The 16,777-nt window shown below is 43.2% G+C and overlaps 1 protein-coding gene across 1 annotated transcript in view; it reads right to left on the bottom strand.

Annotated features, from left to right (window-relative positions):
• XPNPEP1 (X-prolyl aminopeptidase 1) overlaps positions 1-16,777 on the bottom strand; it is an 87,504-nt gene that overhangs the window by 57,134 nt on the left and 13,593 nt on the right. The window lies entirely within an intron of this gene.

The following is a 16,777-nucleotide window of genomic DNA, read 5'->3' as shown; positions in this document are numbered from 1 at the left end:
CAGGCGGGCGCGCGCTGGTAGGCCACGCCCCCTCCGGTGGCGTGCGCTGGCGCTGCGGCCCCGCCCACCCCGAGCCCCGCCCACCCGCCTGGAGCTGGGGTTCGCGGCCGCCGAGCTCACGGCCCAGAGGTGGGCCTGCTCTTTAATGACGGTCCGCTTCGCCTCTCCCTGCAGCAAGCAGGGAAGAGGCACAGTGCTGCCGAGCGTCTTCATTTTTGTTCGTTTTTCTCGCCATTTCCCCAAGAGGAAAAAGAACTTTGCAGAATAAAGGGGTTACTGTCCCAGGAATTTCCGGCCTAGTTTAGGAGGGCTGAGAGGAGAGGAACGTGGCCGGGCTCTGGAAGAACCACGACAGGGTCTTCAAGGCTTTGGAACAGGGTCTCAAGCTTTAGAAATGTCCCCAAAAGTATGGCCCCAGACAGCTTCAAAATCCAGCTTTCCGCTCCACTTGGATAATAAATAGGCCCTTCAAACTTAATGTCCAAACGGAACTCCTGCAAAAACAAAAACGTTCTGCACCAGTCTTCTTTGCCATCTCGGTCAATGGCTACTCCATTCTTAATGGGCAAAAGTTTAGGAACATTCCCTGCCCCTTCTCTTTCACACCCCACATCTAGTCAGCCAGAAAATCTTGTTGGCCCTGCCTCCAAAATAGATCCCTAATCTGACCGTGTCACACTCCTCCACCTGCCACCCTCTGGGTTGCATCACTAGCACCCCACTCGTGTGGTTACAACGGCCCCCAGCTCTCCCCCAACACCCCGCCCCTGCACAGTGGAGCCTGAACACAGCCCCCCGACCAGTCCTTTGAAGCCTGAGACCGGGTCACTTCTCTACTCAGCACTTTCCACTGATTCCTGGTTTCACTCAGGATGAAAGCTCTGTTTGATCTGCCCCCAACCACAGTTCCTCCTGTTCTCACCTTGCTCACTCTTCTCCAGCTAAACCGGCCTCCTGACTATCCTTGAAAAAGCAGGGCACACATGCCCCCAGGGCCTTTTGACTTGCTTGTTCCCCGAATACTGAGGCTCCCTTCCTCATTTTCCTTCAAGTCTTTGTTCAGGTATCACCTACCTGATCGTCCTATTCAAACTTGTAAATCCTTCCAATATTCCTAATCCTTCTTACCCTATTTAGTTTCTTCCATAGCACTTATCACCTTTTACCAGGATTTTTTAAATGTACTTATGTGTGCTGTACTCTTCCCCCTCTCCTGCCACCACCCCCACACACACGACATAACCATCAGTGCAGAGATTGTTTCTGTTTTGTTTAATGATGAACAATAGCTAACAGGTAGTATGTTCTCATTACATATTTTCTGCAGGAATGAATGTTCCAGAATGTGCACTCCTCAAAAGCAGGGATAGTGGCTCTCTTGTTCATTGTTATATTCCTGGTGCTTAGAACACCATCTGGTACTAAATGAAAGTGACCACATTTTTTAAAGGTGATTGGCACCTCCTCCTCTGACCTTGCTGAAGGCCTAATACACCTGTATCAGATAGGTTCTGCTACCTGCAAGAATTCAAAATTATTATTGAATAAACATTTAGGCAAACCAAATTAGACTCTGTAGTTAAAGCATAAAAGAACTAAAGATGTGCTTCCTGGGAAAGCAGCACACGTCTGTTCCATTTCCCCGTATTTATGGAGCCAAAAAGAGAGAGATTGTAAATAAAATACTGGTTCCGGCCCACATCTGAAAGCTGGTGGGAAAAATCAAGTTATAAAAGAAAACGAGATAAGAGAGAAAGAGATAAGAGGAACCTAAGGAGGACAGGTATTTAATAATCATATTGCCTAAAAGAAAAGGAGTTGGCTCAGAATTTACGGCATCTAGCTTTAGGGGAGAGAGAGAAATACTTTGTGTTCCCTAAGCTGGATTTGAGTTCTGGTTTGCAAGATAAGAAAGGAACCCTTTTCCCTCTTGAAGTTCTTTTTTTTTTTCTTGAGACTGAGTTTCACTCTTGTTGCCCAGGCTGGAGTACAATGGCACGATCTCGACTCACTGCAACCTCTGGCCTCCTGGGTTCAAGTGATTCTCCTGCTTCCCAAGTAGCTGGGATTACAGGCATGCGCCATCACGCCCGGCTAATTTTTGGTATTTAGTAGAGACCATATTGTATTTAGTAGAGACCACTTGGTTTCACCATGTCGGTCAGGCTGGTCTTTAACTCCTCACCTCAGGTGATCTACCCACCTTGGCCTCCCAAAGTGCTGGGATTACACTGTGCCTGGCCTCCCTCTTGAAGTTCTAACAAGAGAACCTCCAAAGAAATTATGGTGCTGAATTATCAAGAGAGGAAGAGAACACTAGGAGTTACATAGGTTCTTCCTCTGGCTCTGCAGTCCTTACATCCTCAATGAGGTGGAACAGTCACACTGCCTGACATTTACTGAAGGCTATGTGTCTAACCTATAAGAAACCAATGGGTGAAGGACTCTTATCTTCATTTTACTGGTTAAGGAGATTGAAGTTTGCAGAGGTTAAGCCCCTTGCCCAAAGTCCCTGAGCTAGTAAGCAGGGGGACTGTAATGTACATTCAGACGGCAGGATGGATTCCTAGCCCTGACACTTAATCGTGAAGTTAAATGGAAGGGACCCTAGAGGTGGCCTCATCCAATCTCCTAGCCCATGCAGCAGAAAGAGGGAGGTAGCTAGTTTTGGCATTCACACCCAGACTGAATGGGTCTTAGAAGTAGCCAGAAATATAAAAATGGTGGAAATGTGTTGGGTCGAATTGTGACCCCCAAAATTCATATATTGAAGCCCTAACCCCTAGTACCTTAGAATGCGATCTTATTTGGCAATAGGATCAGTGCAGATGTAATTAATTAAAATACAGTCAAATTAGAGTAGGAAGGATCTCTAATCCAATATTACGTGTCTTTATTTAAAAAAAAATGAAGAGCCAGGCGCGGTGGCTCACGCCTATAATCCCAGCACTTTGGGAGGCCGAGGCGGGTGGATCACAAGGTCAAGAGATCGAGACCATCCTGGTCAAGGTGGTGAAACCCCGTCTCTACTAAAAATACAAAAAATTAGCTGGGTATGGTGGCGTGTGCCTGTAATCCCAGCTACTCAGGAGGCTGAGGCAGGAGAATTGCCTGAACCCAGGAGGCGGAGGTTGCGGTGAGCCGAGATCGCGCCATTGCACTCCAGCCTGGGTAACAAGAGCGAAACTCCATCTCAAAAAAAAAATAAAATAAAAAATAAAAATAAAAATAAAGAAATGTGGACACACTGTGCACACAGGAAGAATACCATGTGAACATGAAAGCAGAGATCAGGATGATACATCTACAAGCCAACAACCACCAAAGACTGCCAAGAAACTGCCAAAAACTAGGAGAGAGCCATGGAACAGATTCTCCCTTACAGCCCTCAGAATGAACTAACCCTGTGGACATGTTGATCTTGGACTTCCAACCTCCAGAACAGTGAGACAACAGATCTGTTTGCAAATCACCCAGTTTGGGCCTGGCGCAGTGGCTCACCTGTAATCCCAGCACTTTGGGAAGCTGAGGCAGGCAGATCACGAGGTCAAGAGATTGAGACTATTCTGGCTAACATGGTGAAACCTCATCTCTACTAAAAATATGAAAAAATTAGCTGGGCATGGTGGCACACGCCTGTAGTCCCAGCTACTTGGGAGGCTGAGACAGGAGAATCACTTGAATCCAGGAAGTGGAGGTTGCAGTGAGCTGAGATAGTACCACTGTACTCCAGCCTGGTGACTGAGCAAGACTGTCTCAAAAAAAAAACCTCACCCAGTTTGTGGTACTTTGTCATGAAAGCCCTAGGAAACCAATACAAAACAAGTTCCAAATGTCCAAGTGTATGGATTGTGGGCCTGTGATTTGGGTCACCCAACATTCATTCACTCTCCTTCTGATATCCATCCTCCCATTTCCCTCTGGAGCCCACCTCTCCCTACTTCCCTCCCTTCCCCATTCTCAGTCTATGTTACCCTAGTGCAACACTTGGATTCCAAGAGTGTATCCTGTAACTCCGGAATAAGCTACAATGATATGATCAGATATTGCTATGGGACCAACACAACGCAATGAGGTTTTCATGGTTAGTGCTGGAACAGAGTCATGCTCTCCTCTGCCAGCCAAGATCCTGGATGCATATACTTGAACTGCTGCCGCTATGTGCAACATGTGAATGGCACCAAGGCAGCAGAAGGGAATGCAAATAGAAAGGAGAGAAGCAGACGTCAGAACATTGTTTGAGCACAATCCTGCCACACCTTAAACCAGATTTCCCACTGGACTTTACTTAAGTAACCATCTGTACAATTGAATTTTATGCCTGAGTAGATATAGTTTTATTAATATAGAAAGTCACAAACTAACAAATGGAAAAAGATTGTAAAACAATATAATATCCCATTTTATAATAACACATCCATAACTATGTATACTGATATAGATATACAGATATAGAGTTTCTTTGTCGGGGAAGAAACAGGGTCTTGCTCTGTCACCCAGGCTGGAGTGCAGTGGTGTGATCACAGCTCACTGCAGCCTCAACCTCCCAGGCTCAAGCAATCCTCCCACCTTAACCTTCTGAATAGCTGGGTTCATAGGCACTCACTACCACACACAGCTAATTTTTTTCGTTTGGTAGAAATAGGGTCTCCCTATGTTGCTCAGCCTTGGTCTCAAACTCCTGGGCTCAAGCAATCCTCCTGCCTCAACCTCCCAAAGTGTTGGGATTACAGGCACAAGCCATGACACCCAGCCTAAATACATTTTTAGAATAAAAGGAAAGTGATCAACAAAATCTTAACTGTGTGTGTCTTGAGGTGGCAGAACTTGAGCTGATTTTAATTTTGCCATTTTTTGAGTTTTTTTTAATTAAAAAGAAACTCAAAGTACTAATAATTTCTCTGACCCTTACTCCTGAAGGCAGAGCAAAGGAACTTGTTTTGTACTCCAAATCTGAGCACTACAAGTAATAGTAGCCCTCTAGTATTCAATTTGATAATTGGTTGATGACCTGACCACTTACTGAAAGAAGAGCAACATCTCTTTTGATAAACTCCCAGATGAGAGGAGTAAAAAAAAATAATAGAAAGCCCTGTAGGAGATCAAACAAAATTATAGCTTTAGAGAAGAGTTTTAACCTTTTCAAACATTTCAATTTGTTCTAATAAAATTGATAGTTACAGGAACAGTGATGAGTGAGGCTCTCATAAATTGTTATAACATGGCCATATTTTTTGTAGAGTTAACTAAAAGATAGGCTTGAGGTTGCACCCTAGAAAGGAATGGGAGAAGACAAGCCAACTTTCAAGACTGTAGAGTCTGCCAAAACAATGTACTGTAAATTAAGGGTGGGAGAATGCATTTGGCTCAGTTCAGCATCTACTCACCCTTTGTATTCAATGAAAACTGAACTCAGACCTTTTGATATCTGAGTTCCATTTACTCTTGGCAAAGTTCAATTCTCTGGCTCAAATTTTTAAAAAGCCCTTTAAGAGGCCCAGAGGGTTTCTTGAACATCAAATGGTTCTTGCACAAACAACATATTGATGAGCTAAGCGCAGATGAATCAGAAACATACAGAGTAAGTGTTCTTTGAAACACACAGCTCCCATGCTATGAGGGAAAGACTCAGGGAAGCTCTGTGGCAGTCTCTTCCTTTAAGGAGTGTTCCTTTTTACTATAATTTATCCCCTCCTCAAGAAGCCTTTGGGGGAACCTTTGCAAAATGTGGGAAAGAGAACAGAGTATATCCAGCTGTTCATGATGCTGACTTTTCACAGTCCCTTCCAGACTGTGCCTTCAAAACTGGGCTTTGGAGAGAGGCTGCATGGCCTAGAGGTCAAGGTCAAGAGACAAGTTCTGACTCTGTTTCTGCGACTAAGTAAGTGTGTGACCTCAGAACCGGCAAAGCACCCTTTTCTCTGGTTTCTTAAGGTGTTGGGGTTGACAAATGCCTTCCAGTCTGACTATGCAGTAATCAAATCCAATATGTTTTATTTGGCCCTGAGTATATTTTTTTCTTTTCTTTCCTTTCTTTTTTATTTTATTTTATTTTATTTATTTTTTTTTTTTTTGAGACAGTGTCCCACACTGTCGTCCAGGCTAGCTTGCAGTGGCGAGATCTCAGCTCACCACAACCTCCACCTCCCAGGTTCAAGCCATCCTCCTGCCTCAGCCTCCCGAGTAGCTGGGACTACAGGTGTGTGCCACCGCGCCCGGCTAATTTTTGCAATTTTTAGTAGAGACGGGGTTGCCGGCCAGGCTGGTTTCCAACTCCCAGCTTCAGGTGATCCACCCGCCTCAGCCTGCCAGAGTGCTGGGATTACACTGTGCTCAGCGCTATATTATATTTTTAATAAGAGCTTTATTGGAATATAATTCACGTGCCATACACTGAGCCAATTTAAAGTGTGCAATTCAATGGTTTTTAGTATATTCATAGAATTGTGCAAGCATTACCACAATTTTAGAACATTTCATCACCCTAAAAAGAAACTCATACTCTGTAGCAGTCACTCCCCATTTCCCCTCATCCTCTCTACCCTAGGCAACTAATAATGTACTTTCTGTCTCTATAGATTTGCCTCTTCTGGACATTTCATAAAAATGGTATCATTTAATATATAGTCTTTTGTGACTGACCTCGTTCATTTAGCATAGCATTTTCAAGATGTATCCATGTTGTAGGATGTTTCAGTACTTGATTTCTTTTTAGACCAAATATGCCAATTAAAATTTCATCGTACAGATTATTACTTTGTTTATCCAGTCATCAGTTGATGGACATTTGGGTTGCTTCCACTTTTGGTTATTGTGAAGAATGTTCCTATGACCATTCATGAGCAAGTTTTTGTGCAGACATATGTTTTCATTTATCTTGAGTGTATCAGAGAAAATACTGAGTCATGTGGTCACTTTATGTTTAACTCTTGGTGGAAAACTTTTGCACTGTTTTCCAAAGTGGCTACACCGTTTTACATTCCCAGCAGCACTGTATGGGGGTTCCAACTTCACATCCTCATCCATACTGGTTATCTTTTTTTTGAATTCTAGCCATCGTAGTGGATATGAAGTATTCAAGTCGTACTGTGGTTTCAGTTTCCATTTCCCTGATTCTAATGATGTTGAGCCTCTTTTCATGTGTTTATTCCCCATTTATGTGTCTTTGTTGGAGAAATGTCTAGTCAGATCCCTTTCCCATTTTAAATTGGGTTATTTGGTCTTTTTGATTATTGAGTTGTAAGCATTCTTTATATATTCTAGATGCAAGTTGCTTATCAAGTATATAATATGCAAATATTTTCTCCCAATCTATGAGCTATTACATTTCTTTTAAAATTCTAATTAGATGGAAACATTTAAAGAGGAAGATTTCACTATTTAAAAATCTGTGTCTTCGATCTCTTTTGAAAAATCGGTAGGTTGGTTTGGCAATACTGGTCTTTCTTTCTATACAATAACAAGCAGCATAAACTGCGCAGAGACTGGCCCCATGAAATGGTACAGAGAGCCCTCCATTTCACCACGAATGCTGTTCTACTTTACCTGCCAGACCACCATTGATATCCAAATCTGTGACTCTTCCTCCTGGAGAATCTGACAAAGCACGGCCTGGATTTCAACTTCACTGGAATTGCCCTTGCAACTAAGTTAATGTAGCTACTTCTTATCGGAATGGTTTCACCTTTGGCACTTAAACAAGAATCCCCCAAACTTAACACCAACTAGCAAGCCCTCCACTCTTCTTGTTTTGCAATTTGGATTTTGCAAGGCATGGGGCAACTCACTGGGGCTTGGCAGAGCCCCCAGAATTTTGGCAGCCCTGTGTGTACTGATGTCATGAGTGTCCTTTGCCATAAAGCATCCTCATTACTAACTCAAATCTGCCAAATTCAAATAAGTGGAGCTGAAAAACAGAGTAACAGGCTGCCAGAGCTTCAAAACAGTGCATAAAAATACTCAGAAAAACAATTAGTGCCTAGGAACATATCCAAGAATGAAAATCACTATTTATTATTGTTAATCATCCCTTTCCCTGATCACAATTTGCCTGCTAAAAGTAGCCCCTTCTCAAAATACAATGAGTAGTTCTAAAAAGAAAAGATAGTAACATAACCTAATCATATATATTCTTTTCCCTAGTTTCTCATTAACCTCCGTTTAACTTTTTATTCATCTACTCCTTCATTTTAATAACCTTTTTATTTAAACAGCTTTATTGAAACATAGTTCACATTACCATACAGTTTGCCTCTTTAAAGTGTCCGATTCATATCTTGTATTATATTCATAGAGTTTTGCAAACATTCCCAAAGGCAATTTTAGGACTCTGTGTGTTTGTGTGTGTGTGTGTGTGTGTGTGTGAGTGTAACAGAATCTCACTCTATTGCCCAGGCTAGTGTGCAGTGGCACAATCTCAGCTCACTGCAAGCTGTGCCTCCCGGGTTCAAGCAAGTCTCCTGCTTCAGCCTCCCAAGTAGCTGGGATTACAAGTGTCCACCACCACGCCTGGCTAAGTTTTGTATTTTTAGTAGAGATGAGGTTTCACCATGTTGGCCAGGCTGGTCTCGGACTCCTGACCTCAGGTGATCCACCTGCCTCGGCCTCCCAAAGTGCTGGGATTACTGGCATAAGCCACTGTGCTTGGCCAGTTTTAGGTCATTTTTATCACCCCAAAAAGACATCTTGTATCCTTTAACATCATTTTTCATTCCTCCCATCCTCCCTAGCCACAGACTATCACTAATCTGCTTTCTATCTCTATAGAATTGCCTCTTCGGAGCATTTCAAATAAATGAAATCCTACAAACATCATCCTCTGTGACTGGCCTCTTTCACTTATCACAGAGTTCTCAAGATTCATCTGTAATCTAGCATTCATCAGTACTTCATTCCTTTTATTGCAGAATAATATTCCACTGTATGAATGTATCACATTTTACTTATGCATTCAAATGGACTTTGAGGTTGTTTCTACTTCTTGGCTGTTATGAATAATGCTGCTAGGAACGTTTGTGCATAAGTTTTTTTGTAGGTAGATTTCATTTTTCTTGGATATATACTCAGGATGGAATTTCTGAGTCATATGGTAACTCTATACTTAATATTTTGAAGAACTGACAAACTGTTTTTTTAAAGTGATTGCACCATTCCCACCTGCAATTCCTATTTTTGCTATTCTTTATTAATATATTTGTTTTCTTTTTTCCATCAACTGTCCCCAGATTTCAAGAAATTCCTAATTGCTTTTGCCATTGGGGGAGGTGGAGTGGCATTTAATTTTAGAGTGAACCCTTATTTAGCCTCTCCTTTTAAAGAATCCACTGGAAAAATCACTTCAAGGGTCCCTTCACTCTTGTAAATCGGATTTGTTACCACAGTGCTACTTAAGCCAAAGTCTCTAAGTATCTAGCCTAGTATATTAGATACAAAAAAAATAAAGTAAATCAGTCATTTAAATTAAAGGCATAGACATGGAATTTTGAAACTAGAAGGAGCCCTAAGGATTTCTTCACCAATGCCTTCATTTTATAGATAAAGATGCTCAAACCAAACCGAGATTCATGTGAGCAAGGCCACACAGCTGCTTATTAGAGAACAAGACTGAAACCCAGGTCTTCTGATTCCTCTCTATTCCCCTTATCAGTTCACCCTGTAGTCTCTCAGCCATCTGTGCTTAGCAAACAGTGGGGCAATTATAATTCCAAGAGCAAGGGCTGCATTCATACATACAAAGAAGTGGAGAATTAGGTGATTCCGAGTACTATGGGCTGATTCTAGCCCATGGATGTATTTAGCTTACCCTACAAGGTGTTTTAAGATTTTTTTAGAAAATGGTTGCCAACTCATAAAAATGAAGAGATTTCACACACACACATACACACACACACGCCCCAAAAAAATCTGTTGGTATTGGACCTGTGGTTCCTCCTTAAATTTTGCAACCAACAGGCTAGAGTTGAATAGTACCTCCCAGTACCCATCCAGTTGGCCTCTCTTATCATGTTACCTGCCTAGTTCCTGAAAGTATTTTAATTTGGTACCCTTATTCCAGATAATTGAGACATATATGAGGCATGTATGTATTTGCTGTCCATAGAAGTACCCCCACCCCACATGGCCCCGGTTAAAGAGAGTGGAAAAGAGATAGACACCAGACAGACAGATACTGGTGGGCAACTGAGATCTTTGCAGGCTTGTGGGGCTTGTCAGGGGAGCAGCAGAGTGAGCAGGATACTGTGGGGCCTCCCTTTGGCCTAAGTTCACAAAAGAAGCAGCAGATGCAGCAAAGCCTCTGCAGATTTCCAAAAAATAAAAAATAAATAAAGACAGCATGTTGCATCAGAGCACATGCCTCCTCAAAGGGTAGGTGTGGGAACAGCATGCAGGCTTGTGAACTGAAGTCCTTCACTTTCCCAAGTGTGAGGAGCTGGGCCTTACTTGTTTCCATGAATTGCCATTGAGTTCACGCTGCTGTGCAGCACATCAGCTCTCCTAGTCAGTTGCTAACTGCTAGCGTGCACCATGCTAACCTGCAGGTCTCGGTGGATCTTGGGCCAACAGATCCTGTGGAGCAAAACACTCTGCATGCTGAAGTCCTCTGTCAGCCATTGTGCCTGGACTCATTCATGTGTTCATTGTGAAAAGCATACTGCACATTTTTTGGCTCTTCGCAAGCTCTTGGTCCTTGGAGGTGACCAAAGCTTAATCTGCAATTGGGTCACAGACACTGAAAGGAGTTTCACCTTACCACAGGTGTTTAACACCACAAGGCTTGGTGTCAGATAGATCAAGGCTTGAATGCCTGTTCTGCACTTTACTAGCTGTTAAGATCTTGAGCAACTGACTTTTTCCTCTCTAAGCCTCATCTGTAAAGTGGGAAAAGGATACCTGATTCTGAAGGCTTTTCTGAAGACTCAAAGAAAGAACACAAGAAAAGTACTTTGCACTGTCTGAAGCACAGAAAGAACACAATAAACGTTGGCTCTATTATTCCTGGAGGGCTCCCATGGTGCATTTTTAAAATCTGATATCTACACATCTTCATAAAACCATAGACTGTCAAAACTGGAAGAGTCTTTGGAGACCATCTAACTCACTAAACTTATGAGGAAAGCAGTTTCCTCCTCCACAAGAGGAGGTGGTGGCCCTGGCCAGCATGTGGTCCCATCGGTCTAGGGTTTTGTCAATGCCCTTATTGTGTAAAGCAAGGCACACCTGCAGACACCAGAGTAGATTTGCCTATGGAGTAGGCCTTACTGTTATGCTAAAGAATCACCTTTCCTGCAGTCTTGGCTCACTCCTCAATAGTCAGAGCTTAAGAGGCCCCTGGGTGAATCTCAGAGACAAATGAGCTCAGAACACATGTGGGAGGGCACAACTTATATCCTTTCCCTCTTTACCAGAGATGCCCAAGTGTGTGAGCAGTGGGATGGACAGCTCTGAGTTGGAGTTCAGCACAGCTGTGAAAACAACCTGTTCCCATGGCTTCCCCCAGCTCTTTGGCACAAAGAGAACTTCCAGCAGCTTCAAACAAAGGAGGGGCTACTCTTAAATGGAAAGAGAGCAAAACAAAAAGCTGCGATTGTATGACCTCGTCACCAACCCAGGTCTTCCTTCCTTTTGAAGTTAGCGGGGATTGGAATCATGTGGGTGTAAAGTAAAGAAGAAAAAAGTAATAGATTATAAATCTCATGTTATACACCACAATCACCAGTTTCCAGGGCCCTTCAACTGCAAATAGGCTCAAGATATAGAAACAACCCCTGTTTATTGACAGATGAATAGATAAAGAAATTGCATAAGGGAATATTATTCAGCCTTAAAAAAAAGAAGGAGATAGCGCTATTTGTATCAACATGGGTGGACCAGGACATTATGCTAAGTAAAATAAGCCAGATACAGAAAGAAAAATACCGCATTATAAGAAAAAGTCAGATATATAGAAACAGAATTAAATGATAGTTACGGCAGGGGGCAGGAAATGGGGATATTTAGGGCAAAGGGTACACCGTTTCATATATGTAGGATAAATACATTTAGAGATTAATGTACAACATGAGGACTATAATTATAATATTGTATTGTACACTGGAAATTTCCTAAAAGAATATACTTTAGATGCTCTTGTCACACACAAAAAAGGGTAACTATGTGAGATTTTCACTATGTATATCAGAACATCATGTTGTATACCTTAAATGAACTAGCAAAGAAAACTGCAGGCCGGGCTCAGTGGCTCACGCCTGTAATCCCAGCACTTTGGGAGGCTGAGGCGGGTGGATCACAATGTCAAGAGATCGAGACCATCCTGGCCAACATGGTGAAACCCCATCTCTACTAAAAATACAAAAATTAGCTGGGTATGGTGGTGTGTGCCTGTAGTCCCAGCTACCCAGGAGGCTGAGGCAGGAGAATTGCTTGAACCCAGGAGGCGGAGGTTGCAGTGAGCCAAGATCGCACCACTGCACTCCAGGCTGGCGCCTGGCGACAGAGGGAGACTCTGGCTCAAAAAAAAAGAAAAGAAAACTGCGAACAGACTTTCAAAGGCTAAAAACTTTAAGCTGCTGAGCTGGGCAAGGCTCTGCCCAATGTTCTGCTTCCTCCATGTGCCTTCTCTGGGATCCTGTCTCACCTTCCCTTGTGCCTCCGGACTGTTGCACATCCTGCTCCACATTCTGAGGATATTGCACATCCTCAGAATGAGCCCCTCTACATACCACCTCTGCCCCAATCCGTTCTTCACCTGCATATCTTTCACTCTTCAGGGAGCAGGTAGAATGTCTTCCATAAGCAAGCCCTCCCTGCCCTCCTGGCCTTACAAGTGTCATCTGTTCCAGCGTCCCACAACTGCAAGCTCCATGATGGCAGGGGCTCTCCCAGTCTTGTTCCCACGCTACATTCTTGGGGCTTAGTACAATTCCCAGCACATGGGAGATGCTCACTTTCATTTACTACAACAATGAATGTGTAGATCGCACATGCAGTCCACAATACTCAGGACTTTTTCCTTCTCCAAGGAGCTCAGATTCCCCAAGTCTAGATGTACCAACTTAGAGAAAGAACCATCTCTTTGCAAAACTCAACTGACTGAGAAGAGCAGTAAATGAAGTCCATGACAAAGACTGGATTAGACAATATTTATTAAGCACCTATTACGTTCCAGGCACTAAGCTGAGTGACACCACCAGGGAGTTAAAGATGACTGAGTCCTGCCCCTTCGTGACAGCAGAACACTCAGTGGATGGAAACTTAGGGGCCGTTTTGTTCCAGCGTCAGCCAAAGTGTACCTACCGTTCAGCTAAAGTGCCCCCTTCCACCCAACTCACATGCCAAACTTTGTGTTGCAGTAAAAAAGGAGAAATTTCCCCCACTTTATCAAATAAAAATCACTTACAAGCAGATCTTTTCTGTGGCAAATGTCTAGGTAATGTCACGTAGCCTTAGAAAGAGGGTAAGATCAATGTTTTAGAGTTTGAAGACCTAAAACAGAGGGTAAGCAGGACTGAGACACCAATTCAAGATAAGTTCTGAATTTATTCACATATTTAGTAAATTTCTTTTTAGTCTTAAGATATGCCAGGCACCAGTTAAATGGCAGCGATAGAGCAAAAAACAAAATCAACCAAATCCTGGCCTATGTGGAGCTTACATTCTAATGGGAAAAGACAAGCAATAAAATAAAAATATAGTATGGAAGGCAGCTATAAGTGCTAGAGAAAAATAAAAAGGAAGGGAAGGGAAGTTGCGTTGTTGGAAGCGGGGTGGGGTGTAATCTATCTAGGAGTGTCAGGAAAGGCCTCTTTGGAAGCCTAATATTTAAAGGAGGTAAAGGAGTGGGCCCTCACAGTCATGTCTTGATGATTTAGCAGCAACAAAGTTGACAAAGTCACTGAACAGAAGAAAGAACTGCCCTGGGTGGAATGCGCCAGTACCCTGGAGCAGTGCCTGACCGAGGGGACCCAGCCCAGCCTAAGCAGGCCCCTTCTACAGCTAGGTTTGCAGCATCTCTCTTTCAATGCTGCCTCCCACACCCTAGGATTGTAGCAATACAGTTGAACATTATAAATCCAAGGAGGTCCAGGATAGCCAATGGAAGGAGCCATGGTTGGTGGGACATAGATGCATTATCACCAGCTGTCAAGGAGCCAGGTGAGGATAGGGACTTTTATTATAAGTGTAATGGAATTATCAGACAGGTCCATACCACATACCAGACAGTGCTAGAGAGCCCTAGAGAAGGAAGCTACTAGGTATGCTGAAAATGAAAAGGACATGTCACAGGGCAGTAGCGGGGTGTTCAGGGAAGACCATGGAAGATAATAGTTACAGCAGAGTTGAAACAAAAAGGCATGGAGGTGTTCTGAGCTTTCAGGGGAAGTTTGACCAAAAAGGAGGGAAAACTGAAGCTGAGTCAAGAAAGCAGTATTAACCTGGGTGTGGTAGCTCAAACCTGTAATCCCAATGCTTTGGGAAGCCCCCTGTGAAAGAATTGCTTGAGGCCAAGAGTTTGAGACCAGCCTCGGCAACATAGCAAGACCAAATACCTATTTCTTTAAAAATTAGCCAGGCAAGGTGGCACATGCCCATAGTCCCAGCTCCTCAGAAGGCTTAAGTGGAAGGATCACTTGAGCCCAGGAGTTTGAGGCTGACATGAGCCATGATTGTGCCATTGCGCTCCAGCCTGGGCAGCAGAGTGAGGCCATGTCTCTGAAAAAAGAAAATAAAAAAGAAAGCAATACTGTAAATGCCCTAAGGGGCTGCAGTTTTCTTAATTGGAGCTCCCAGGTTGAGGAGTTGGAGGAGATGAGGAGGGGTGGACTGGCATAGAACTTGAAGAAAAGCAGGACAAATTAGGGTTCTGGCTCTTAGGAGACCCAGCTCTGCTGCATGTGAGCTGCAGGACCTCAGCAGATCACTGTCTGCACGGGGCCGTAATCTCCTTCTCTGCAACAGGGCAACCCAGATGTGCCCCAAACCTTCCTCTTGCTATAACATTTGGAGACTAGGATAGCAACTGAGGAATGATCCTCTCCTGGGTCTGCACACCCAACAGAAACACATACATACGTTCACCAAAATGCACATACAATTGCAGCACTGTTCATTGTAGTCAAAAATTGGAAACTTCTCAAATGTCTAAAAACAGTGAAATGGATAAATAAATTGTGGTCTATCCATACAGTTGAATAGTGTAAAACCATAAGAACGAAAAAACTATGGCTGTATGCACAACGTGAATGAATCTCACAAATATGACTCAGACACCTAAGAGAATATGCTGGATATGTAAGCCTTTATAAAGTTCAAAAACAGGAAGAACTAAATTGTTACATTATAAGTCAGATTAATACTTACCCTGGCTAGGGGGCTTGTGACTAAAGGAGAGCAGAGTGAGGCTCCCTGGCTTCTGATGATGCTCTCTCTTAATCTGGGTCTGCTTACATAGATGTGTTGACTTTACGAAAATTCCTGGAGCTATACTTTTGTAATCTGTGCACCTTTCTATATTAGTCTGCACTTAAAAATATATTTAAAAACACTTTTAGAAGAAAATACAGGTGACAATCTTTAAGATCTTGAAGTAGGGAAAATTTTTTTATGTAATACACAAAGAACACAAATCATTAGAGAAAAATTGATGGATTCAATTGTATTTAAAAAATTGTTAATTGAGAAGGAAGCAGATATAATAACAGCAGTGAACCTGTAAACAGCTTGAGTGTGATAGGAAATAACAATGAATAGATTATTCATTTCATTGTGCTATGAACTATGCCAAACCCCTTGCAACTGTTATCCCATTGAACCCTCATAACTATCCTGTGAGGCCAGGGCTTTATCATCCCTATTTTGTAGATGGGTAAACTGATGTTTGAAGGAGTTAAATGACTTGCCTATGAGCACTTGGTTGGTGAGTGGAAGTGCCAGTAATTGAATTCAAGTGGGTCTGGCTTCTGAGCTTTTCATCATTTCTCAGTGACAAAGCAGGTTCAAAGGCCAGCTTAAGTGGGGAGGAAGGTCACAGGTGGCAGGTTCAGGTTCCCAATACCATCCATTCCCAGCTGTGTTTTCAAATAGAGCAAATAATTAGTTACGACTCCAAGTTGCCACCCTCCAAGATCAGAAGCTCAAGGTTGAACCAGAACCCTCTCCTCTTGATGGGGTGGAGTAAATGTGAAGGGTGGGATTATGGGAATCCCATCAATTTCAATTTCAATTGAGAATTGAGAGGAAGAGGCTGGGCTTTTCTGTTGCATTTTCTGTGCCTATTGTCATCAGTGATGATGGCTTTCCCAGTTCCTCAAAAGGAATGTTCTACTCCAGCTAGTCCTCTCCTGCTGAGTGTTGGCCCAATATGCCAGGTTCATTCCATCCTCTGAACACAGTTTGTCCCACCTGGAAGACCCTTTCCCTCCTCTTCTACCTAATTCTGCTATACTTCCAGGCCCCGGTGGAGCCACACCTGTACTCTGAAGTTGGCCTCTATTGCTGCAGGCCAACACTGTCCGATAGGACTTTCTCTAGTGAGAAGGTTAATTTTACGTTGTTCCATATAGTGGCCACAAGGCACATGTGGCTGTTGAGTACCTACCATGCCTAGTATGACTGAGAAACGACATTTTTTATTTCATTTAGTGTTCTTTCTTTTTTGCGGGGCGGTGGGGAGCAGAGACAGAGTCTTGCATTGTCGCCCAGGCTGGAGTGCAGTGGCGTGATCTCATCTCACTGCAACCTCTGCCTCCCAGGTTCAAGCCATTTTCCTGCTTCAGTCTCC

This window comes from Aotus nancymaae, unplaced genomic scaffold (genome assembly GCF_030222135.1).
Source record: "Aotus nancymaae isolate 86718 unplaced genomic scaffold, 86718_ANA_hifiasm-v0.15.2.pri h1tg000010l, whole genome shotgun sequence".
Lineage (NCBI taxonomy): Eukaryota > Metazoa > Chordata > Mammalia > Primates > Aotidae > Aotus > Aotus nancymaae.
This window is presented reverse-complemented; position numbering and strand designations above follow the sequence as displayed.